General features: G+C 39.7%; 1 long non-coding RNA gene and 1 other non-coding gene across 2 annotated transcripts; one reads left to right on the top strand and one right to left on the bottom strand.

The window, feature by feature from the left end:
- Nucleotides 1-87: 87 nt before the first annotated feature.
- LOC128932283 (uncharacterized) lies at nucleotides 88-5,479 on the top strand. The gene is made up of 3 exons (XR_008481929.2): nucleotides 88-1,305; nucleotides 4,409-4,534; nucleotides 5,347-5,479. It is a non-coding gene; the product is annotated as an uncharacterized LOC128932283 (long non-coding RNA).
- On the bottom strand, nucleotides 4,162-4,299 carry LOC118154385 (small Cajal body-specific RNA 20). The gene has a single exon (XR_004744251.3).
- Nucleotides 5,480-10,797: the final 5,318 nt, after the last annotated feature.

The raw sequence follows: 10,797 nt of genomic DNA on the forward strand, positions 1-10,797 counted from the left end.
GGATCACAACTCCTCACCAGCAAGGGAACAAAGCTGGATGAACAATGAGTGTGATGAAATGACAGAATCAGAATTCAGAAGGTGGGTAATGAGAAACTTCTGTGAGCTAAAAGAACATGTTCTAACTCAATTTGAAGAAACCAAGAACCTTGAAAAAAGATTTGAGGAAATGATAACAAGAATGGACAACTTAGATAGGAATATGAGTGAATTGATGGAGCTGAAAAACACAACATGAGAACTTCGTGAAGCATGCACAAATTTCAACAGCCAAATTGACCAAGAAGAAGAAAGGATATCAGAGGTCGAAGATCAACTCAATGAAATAAAATGAGAAGGCAAAATTAGAGAAAAAAACACAAAAAGAATGAACAAAGTCTCCAAGAAAGGTGGGACTACATGAAGAGACCTAATCTACGTTTGATAGGTGTACCTGAATGTGACAAAGAGAATGAATCCAAGCTGGAAAATACTCTTCAGGATATTATCCAGGAAAACTTCCCCAACCTAGCAAGGCAGGCCAATATTCAAGTCCAGGAAATACAGAGAACACCACAAAGATATTCCTCAAGAAGAGCAACCCCAAGGCACATAATCGTCAGATTCACCAGGGTTGAAATGAAGGAAAAAATGCTAAGGGAAGCCAGAGAGAAAGGTCAGGTTACCCACAAAGGGAAGCCCATCAGACTCACAGCAGATCTCTCAGCAGAAACTCTACAAGCCAGAAGAGAGTGGGGGCCAATATTCAACATCCTTAAAGAAAACAACTTTCAACCCAGAAGTCATTAGAGAAATGCAAATCAAAACTACATTGAGATACCATCTCATGCCAATTAGAATGGTGATCATTAAAAAATCTGGAGACAACAGATGCTGGAGAGGATGTGGTGAAATAGGAACACTTTTACACTGCTAGTGGGAGTGTATATTAGTTCAACCAGTGTGGAAGACAGTGTGGCAATTCCTCAAGGACCTAGAAATAGAAATTCCATTTGACCCAGCAATCCCATTACTGGGTATATATCCAAAGGATTATAAATCGTTCTACTATAAGGACACATGCACACGAATGTTCATTGCAGCACTGTTTACAATAGCAAAGACCTGGAATCAACCCAAATGCCCATCGATGATAGACTGGACAGGGAAAATGTGGCACATATACACCATGGAATATTATGCAGCAATCAAAAACGATGAGTTCGTATCCTTTGTAGGGACATGGATGAACCTGGAGAACATCATTCTCAGCAAACTGACACAAGAACACAAAATGAAATACCGCATGTTCTCACTCATAGGCAGGTATTGAATAATGAGAACACATGGACACAGGGAGAGGAGCACTACACACTGGGGTCTGTTGGGGGGAATAGGGGAGGGACAGAGCGGGATGGGGAGTTGGGGAGAGATAGCATGGGGAGAAATGCCAGATATAGGTGAAGGGGAGGAAGGCAGCAAATCACACTGCCACGTGTGTACCTATGCAACTATCTTGCATGTTCTTCACATGTACCCCAAAACCTAAAATGCAATACAAAAATATATTAAAATAAAAAAAATACAACAAAGAAAAAATAAAGATGAATTCAGTAATAACTCATATTATTGTTTACTATTTGCCAGACCTGATGCCAAGCATGTCATAAGTATTAACTAATCTGAGCATCATACAATTCTATGAAGTTGGTAACTATTAATTTTATTTCTATTTTCAGATGAGTAAACAGGTTTAAAGGACTGAAGTTGGTCAATGGCGCACAACTAACAAGTCAGAGAAATTGTATTCAAATCTAGGGCTAACTAACCCGATAGCTGTGACTTACTTCTGTGTGTGGGTGTACCTTATTCTTTTGTAAAATTTATTTTTAATGGACAAAATACAATTATATATATTTATGAAGTACAATGTGATGTTTTGATATATGTATTCAATGTGGAATGATTAAATTAAGCTAATTAACATATTCATCACCTCACATACTTATCATTTTTTGGGGGTAAGAACATTTGAAATTTACTTTCTTAGCAATTTTGAAATGTGCAACATATTATTATTAACTATAGTCACCATGCTATGCAATAGATCTCAAAAACTCCTTCCTCTTGTCTAACTGAAACTTTGTATCCTACAGCTTTTACTCTTAACCAGTATACTATGGTATTTTTTACCAAAGAAGTATTAACACATACACTGCTGGGGAATTACCACTAAAAGAAAATCTTTGGAGTAGGGAAGATATTTCTAAACATAATATGAAAATTTAGCTTACAGCAGAAACTACAAAAAAAAGATTTCTAGATTTGAAATAAATATTTAAAAATTATATGATAAACAAAAGGCAAATTTAACACTCAGAAGTATTTACTTATAGATAAGGAGTTGCTGGGTACCGTGGCTCATGCTTGTAATCCCAGTACTTTGGGAGGCCGATGGGGGAGGACTGCTTGAGTCTAGCCCCAGTTTAAGACCAGCCTGGACAACAAAGCAAGTCCCTGTATTGCTTAAAAAAAAAAAAAGCCATGCATAGTGGTGCATACCTATAGCAGCAGCTACTAAGGAGGCTAAGACTGGAGGATGGTTTGAACCCAGGAGTTCAAGGCTGCAGTGAGCTATGTTGACATCACTGCACTCCAGCTTGGGTGACAGAGCAAGACCCTGTCTCAAAAAATAAATAAATAAATAAAAAGTTAGGTCTTAATTTGTGAAGAAATTTTATAAAACAATAACAACAAAAATCCAAAGAGAAAAAAAAATGGGCAAAGAACACAAATGAAAATATTTAAATAGCCAATAAAATTCACCTCAAAAGTTTAGCCATAGCAGTAATCAAAGACATGCAAATTTGAACAATACTTAGATTCCATTTTTACTGTATCCGATTGGCCAAATGAAGAATAATGTTAAAATCCAGTGTTGATTTTGTTATAAGGAAATTGGCCACTCATGAATACTGAGGCTGGGACTGTAAATTCTTATAGCTATTTTGGAGAGTGATTTGTTAATAAGCCTTAAAAGCATTAAAATACCTTTGACTCAAAAATTCCATATCATGATAAAATGGAAATAAGGGCAGAGATGAATTTTCATAAAAATGAAAGTTGGACCAAACAAAATGGCCAGCAATAGGGGATTGGTTATGTAAATTAAAGAATAACCCCGGGCCGGGCGCAGTCGCTCACGCCTGTAATCCCAGCACTTTGGGAGGCCGAGGTGGGTGGAGCATGAGGTCAACAGATCAAGACCATCCTGGTCAACATGGTGAAACCCTGTCTCTACTAAAAATATAAAAAATTAGCTGGGCATGGTGGCGCATGCCTGTAATCCCAGCTACTCAGGAGGCTGAGGCAGGAGAATTGCCTGAACCCAGGAGGCGGAGGTTGTGGTGAGCCGAGATCTTTCCATTGCACTCCAGCCTGGGCAACAAGAGTGAAACTTCGACTCAAAAAAAAAAAAAAAAAAAGAATAACCCCATACTTGAACAGTATGCAGCCTTAAAGTAACGTAGATTTTGAACTCTGCTTCCAAGTGTTCCATAGAAATCCTATATAACTCTTTGGAACCCTATGGAATCCTTTTATTAACCTATTGGAAGGTAGTAAAGTGTAAATGTATAGATAGAACTGAGGCTCCCATCTCTCCTCTGCCAGAACAGCTCTCTTCCTCTGTTCCATGTGTTAGAGTTTTGAGTCAGAATCATTAAAAGGCAGGGAAGGATATTTCATTAACATTGAAAAAACTAACATTGTTGAAAAATATGTCTGAAGCTACGAACTGGCCTATCTTATTTTACCTTATCTTATTTTTGAGGCAGGATCTCACTCTGCTGCCCAGGTTGAAGTGCAGTGGTATGATCATGGCTTACTACAGCCTTGGCCTCCTGGGCTCCAAGTGATCCTCCAGTCTCAGCCTCCTGAACAGCTAGGAGCACAGGCATGTGCCACCACACTGGGCTGATTTTTAATTTTTTTGTAGAGACAGGGTCTCACTATGTTGCCCAGGCTGTTCTTGAACTCCTGGGCTCAATCGATTTTCTCACCTCAGCTTCCTGAAGTGCTGGGATTACAAGTGTGAGTCCCCATGCCTGGCCCTAACTGGCCTTTAAATAAATTACTCAATTTTACTGAGTCCCAGTTTCTTTCCTTTTTTTTTTTTCTTTTTTACGTCTGAGGTAGGAAAACAAGGCTTTCCAGCTCATGGTGGTCCTGACGATGATCCTTGAGGGCTGATCTTGGCCTCCAGCCATGGTTAAGGGGAAAAGGGAGCCCCCCAGTGTCTTGATCTACAAAAATGAGACAAACACCCAAGGTCCTTGTCAATAAAAAAACGTCTAAGAGACTGAACTTTCACTCCAGGCTTCAAGTCTTTGTGCCTGAATTCACACCCATGTGTGCTTCCCTTCCAAAGGTTTCTCCTTGGGACGACACTGCAGCATCAAAGTTCCCCAGAGCTGGAACTTCATGGAGACCTGGACACCCAGCACTGTGCAGAGGGCAACATCTTGGATATGCCTCTTAAGGGATGAATAGACTGGTAAGGAGGCCATACAGCTAAGTCCAACTGGTGGGATAGGGCAAGCTGCATGGAATGACGGATCTGAAATGTGTCATCTCTGCTCTGGCCCCAATCTCTGTAACCTTTTTTATTCATATGCTTTCTTTTTTTCTTGTTTTGACTTCTTTTTTTTAAATTGCATTTTAGGTTTTTGGGTACATGTGAAGAACATGCAAGATTGTTGCATAGGTACACACATGGCAGTGTGATTTGCTGCCTTCCTTCCTCCCCATCACCTATATTTGGCATTTCTCCCCATGCTATTTCTTCCCATCATAAGCTTTTTTATTTATTTATTTATTTTTTTGAGATGGAGTCTTGCTCCGTCGCCAGGCGGTAGTGCAGTGGCACAATGTCAGCTCACTGCAACCTCTACCTCCTGGGTTCAAGTGATTCTCCTGCCTTAGCCTCCCAAGTAGTTGGGACTATGGGCACGTCCCGCCACGCCCAGCTAATTTTTTTTTTTTTTTGTATTTTTAGTAGAGATGGGATTTCACCATGTTGGCTAGGATGGTCTTGATCTCTTGACCTTGTGATCCACCTGCCTTGGCCTCCCAAAGTGCTGGGATTATAGGCATGAGCCACTGCATCCAGCCATGCTTTTTATTTTAGACTAGTTTTAGTTTCAGGAAAAAGTTGTAAAGACAGTATGGAGTTCCCATATATGCTTCTCCAAGTTTCCCCTATTGATAACATCTTACATTACTAAGGTACTTTTGTCACAACTAAAGAACCAAAATTGGTACATTGTTTTATCTACATATATATTTTTTCTTTTGTTTCACAAACAGGGTCTCGCTATGTTGCCCAGGATGGATGGCCTCAAACTCCTGGGTTCAAGCGATCCACTTCAGCCTCTCAAGTAGTTGGTACTACAGGCATGAGCCAGTGCAGCCTGGTATAATAATATTAATTAAACTCCATACTCTATCCAATTTCACTGTTTTTAAAAGTGTCCCTTTTCTGTTCCAGAATCCCAGCCAGGATATCACATTACATTTCCTTGTTATGTCACTTTAGCCTCCTCTGATCTGTGACACTCCCAGACTTTTCTTGTCTTTCATGACCTTAAAGATTTTAAGTGGTACTGGTAAGGTATTTTGTAGAATGTCTCTCAATTTGGGTTTGTCTGACTTTTTTTTTTTTTAAGCAGGATTTTACTCTGTTGCTTAGTCTGGAGTGCAGTGGTGCAGTCAGCTCAGTGCTGCCTCCAACTCCTGGGCTCAAGTGATCCTTCCACCTTGACCTCCCAAAGTGCTGGGATTGCAGGTGTGAGCCACTGTGCTTGACATTTTTTTTCTTAAGACAATCTCACTCTGCTGTCCAGGCTGGAGTGCAGTGGCATGATTGATCAGAGCTCACTGCAGCCTTGGCTTCCTGAGCTCAGCTGATTCCCCTATCTCAGCCCCCCAAGTAGCTGGGACCACAGGTGGGCACCTTGCCTGGCTAATTTTTGTATTTTTTGTAGAGGGAAGTTTCACCATGTTGCCCAGGCTGTGCCTGATGGATTTTTAAAAAAATGAGTACCTTAAAGTTATTCATTTGCCCAATTGCAATATTCCCCACGGCTTTATTTATGCTGGCATAGCCAGCATCTTTTAAAAAAAATGACACCGATATATATTCACTTAAGCAAATTAATGTACCTATCTCAACTGTTCCCTTTGGCTACATGGACAAGCTCATATTCCAAAGCATATGACGCTAAAACTGAAAAGGTTCAACCATGCTTCAGGCTGTGTGCTGACACATTTGTTATAAACATTGGATGAGATGATACAGAGCATTTTACACAGTGTCTGACACATAATTGGCACTCAATACATACTAGCTATTGTTATTGAGAAGTACTAAGTCTTTTTTTCTTACATTTCTTGGCATTTGCTGAGTCACCGCATTGTGCCAGAGATTGCATGGATGGAAAGGTAGTGTAAGGAGTAAGGAGATGGGCTGAGAGGCATTTCATGATTTGTCAATTTTTGAATAAAGAAACCTCACTTCTTACAAAAATAAAAAGTACTGGAAATGCAGTAATAAAGAACAAGAACATACACCGGAAAGTAGTATTGTATAAGTCAGGAATATAGGAAAGACCAGCTGGACCTGGCCTGGCTGCTTTTCTTTTTTTTTTCTTAGACAGAGTCTCACTCTGTTGCTCAGGCTGGAATGCAGTGGCACAATCTTGGCAGCCTTGACCTCCCAAGCTCAAGTGATTCTCCCACCTCAGCCTCTCCCTGAGTAGCTGGGACTAGAGGCACACCCACTATGTCTGGCTGGCCTTGCATTTTGATTTGTTAAAAAATATTTAGTGATGGGCACAGTGGCTCATGCCTATAATCCCAGCACTTTGGGAGGCCAAGGCCGGTGGATCACGAGGTCAAGAGATCGAGACCATCCTGTTCAACATGGTGAAACCCCCATCTCTACTAAAAATACACAAATTAGTTGGGCGTGGTGGCGCACTACAAGTTCCAGCTACTCTGGAGGCTGAGGCAGGAGAATTGCTTGAACCCAGGAGGTGGAGGTAGCAGTGAGCTGAGATCACACCATTGTACTCCAGCCTGGGTAACAACAGCGAAACTCTGTCTCAAAAAAAAAAAAAAAAAAGAATGTTTTAAAAAAAAATTAGTGATAACTTACTATGTGCCAGGCATTGTGTTAGGTGTGAGGATACAACAGTGAATAAGACAGATTTTGTTCTTATCCTCATGTAGTTTGCTGCCCACTGAGGGATACAGCATTAACAACACAGTTGTACAATAATATGTACAACTACACATTATTTGTCGTTTCTAGCTATCAAAACTACAAATAATAATAATAAAGAAATTTAAAAATGAATATGCAATTGTAAATTGTGATAAGCAATAACCATCTCTAACAGACAATTCAAACTTAACTTGTCCAAATTAAATTCTTCATTTTTCATTAGCTGAGCCTGGTGGCGCATGCCTGTAATCCCAGCTACTCAGGAGGCTGAGGCAGGAGAATTGCCTGAAGCCAGGAGGCGGAGGTTGCAGTGAGCCAAGATCACACCATTGCACTCCAGCCTGGGTAACAAGAGCGAAACTCCGTCTCAAAAAAAAAAAAAAAAAAGTAAATTATTTGTTTTTCCCTTGTGCCTTGTCCAGTGTTCTCCATCTCAGTAAATGACACCACCATTCACCAATTGCTTAGGTCAAAAACCTTGAAGTGATCCTTAACTCAGAATTTTCCCATATCTCAGTCAATCTTCTTTTGTCTGTACCTTCAAAAGTTATTCCAAATTCAACCATTTCTTGCCATTCCTTAGACTATCCTGTTGCCCAAGGCATTATCATCTCTCACCAGGAATACCCAATGCATCTTGCTGCTTTTAACCTTTGTTCTGTGAGGACTATTCTCTGCACATCAGTAAGGATGGTCCTTTTTGGCATTCTCTCTAAATATATAATGCCCAGATATAAGTTTAACCAAGGTGATAAAAGACTTGTACACTGAAAACTATAAAAGCATTGTTGAAAAATTTTAAGGAAGACCTAGAAATGGAAAGGCATTCTTGTTCATAGGTTGGAGACTTAATATTGTTAAGATGGCAGTACTGCCCAAAGTGATGTACATACTCAATGGAATTCCCATCATAATATTAATGACTTTTTTTTTGCAGAAATAGAAAAGCCAATCCTCAAATGTGAGTGTAATTCCAAGGAACCTCAAATAGCCAAAATGATATTGAAGAAAAAGAACAATGTTGAAAGAGTCATACTTCCCAATTTCAAAACTTACTACAAAGATACAATAATTAAAACTGTGTGGTACTGGCATAAGGATAGGCATACAGATCAATGGAAGAGAATTAAAAGTCCAGAAATAAACTCATACATTTATGGTGTTGATTTTTGACAAGGACACCAAGTTTATGCAGTAGAGAAAGAATAATCTCTTCAACGAATGGTGCTAGAGCAATTGAATAACCACATGCAAAAAGTTAAGTTGGATGTCTACTTTATACCATAAGCAAAAATTACCTTAAAATGCATTAATAGCATAAATATAAGAGTTAAAACCACAAAACTCTTAGAAGAAAACAATGATAAATCTTCATGATCTTGGATTTGGCAATGAATTCTTACATAGAACAGCAAAAGTATGAACAATAAACAAACAAATAAATTGAACTTCATCAAAATTAGAAACTTTTGTGCATCAAAGGATATTTTTAGAAAGCAAAAAGACAACTTACAGAATGGCCAGAAATATTTGTAAATTATATATTTGGTAAGGGTCTACTATCTGGAATATAAATAACTTTTACAACTCAACAATAAAAAGACAAACAACCCAACGTTAAAAGTGGGCAAAAAGTGCAGGGCAGGGTCACATGTGCTTGCAGCCCCAGCTGCTCAGGAGAAGAATCACTTGAGCCTAGAATTTCAAGTGTGGACTAGGTAATATTGGAAGACCCACGTTCTAAGAATAAACAAATAAATATTTTTAAATGGGAAAAAACTCGAATAGATATTTCTCCTTAGAGAATGTACAAATGGCCAACAAGCACATAAACATACTAAGCATCATTAGTCATTGGAAAAACGCAAATCAAAACCACTGAGTATTCCACCTCACACCTACTAAGAGGGCTATAATTAAGAAAAGACAAATAATAGCAAGTGTTGATCAGGATGCGAAGTAGTTCTTTCACATTGCTGGTTGGAATGTAAAATGGCTCAGCCATGGTGGAAAACAGTTTGGCAGTTTCTTAAAAAGTTAAACATAGAATTATCATATGACTCAGCAATTCCAAGAAGTGGATAAATGAGGACTGTATTTGTCTGCTACTGCTACTCAAAGATGTACATGCATGTTCACAACAACACTTTTTACAATGGCTGAAAGGTGGAAACAGCCCAAATATCCATCCATGGATGAATAGATAAACAAATTGTGGCATATCCATACAATGGAATGTTATTCAGCCATGAAGAGAAATGAAGTACCTATGTGGATGATACTTGAAAACATTATGCTGAATGAAAGGAGCCAGACACAAAAGGTCATCTATTGCACGGTTCCATTGATAGGAAATATTCACAATAGGAAAATCCAAAGAGATAGAATGAAGATTGGTGGTTGCCAGAGGCTGAGGGCAGGAGAGAATAGGGAGCAATTGCTTAATGGCTAGGAGATTTCCTTTTGGGGTGATGACAGTATTTTTGAAAATAGAGGTAGTGGTTGAGAAACATTGTGAATACAGGCCACTAAATTGTTCACTTTAATATGGTTAATTCTATGTATGTGAATTTCACGTTAAAAGAAAAAAGTCTTTTAAGGTCAGGCATGGTGGCTCACACCTATAATCTCTGGGAGGCCAAGTTGGGTGGATTGCTTGAACTCAAGAGTTCGAGACCAGCCTGGACAACATGGTGAAACTCTGTCTCTACCAAAAACACAAAAACTTAGCTTGGCATGGTGGTGCACATCTGTAGTCCCAGCTACTTTGGAGGCTGAGGTAGGAGGATCCCTTGAGCTTAGGGGGCAAAGGTTGCAGTGAGCCAAGATTACTCCACTATACTCCAGCCTGGGAGACAGAGTGAGATTCCCTCTCAAAAACAAAAACAAACACAAAAACAAAACAAAACAAAAGGTCCTTTTCAGAAGATCGTATCATGTCACCTTTGTAGTTTAAGATGAGGTTGAGCCCAGGTGTGGTGGCTCATGCCTGTAATCCCAGCACTTTGGGAGGCCGAGGTGGGCAGATCACAAGGTCAAGAGATCAAGACCATCCTGACCAACATGGTGAAACCCCATGTCTACTAAAAATACAAAAAAAATTAGCTGGGCGTGGTGGTGTGCGCCTGTCATCCCAGCTACCTGGGAGGCTGAGGCAGGAGAATTGCTTGAACCCAGGAGGTGGAGACTGCAGTGAGCCGAAATTGCACCACTACACTCCAGCCTGGTGCCTGGAGACCGAGTGAGACTCTGTCTCAAGAAACAAACAAACAAACAAAAGATGAGGTTGAATAATAAGCTTGGGCCATATTGAACAGGGACTTGGGATCAAGCTTTATGGGATGCCAAATCATGATTACTCAAAAGCTATTTACCACGAAAGACTGCTATCTTGGGGACTAAAAACATAGACCAGCATTTTCTCTTCCTTTAAGAGAGTGGGCCAGAAGGTTGTTTGAAGAAGCAAGGAATTAGCACCAGGGATATTAGGTTGATGGATGCCTACTGACATCAGCCTTGGGTGGCCTGACTCA

The sequence above is a fragment of the Callithrix jacchus genome, chromosome 5, assembly GCF_049354715.1.
Source record: "Callithrix jacchus isolate 240 chromosome 5, calJac240_pri, whole genome shotgun sequence".
Taxonomy (NCBI): Eukaryota; Metazoa; Chordata; class Mammalia; order Primates; family Cebidae; genus Callithrix; species Callithrix jacchus.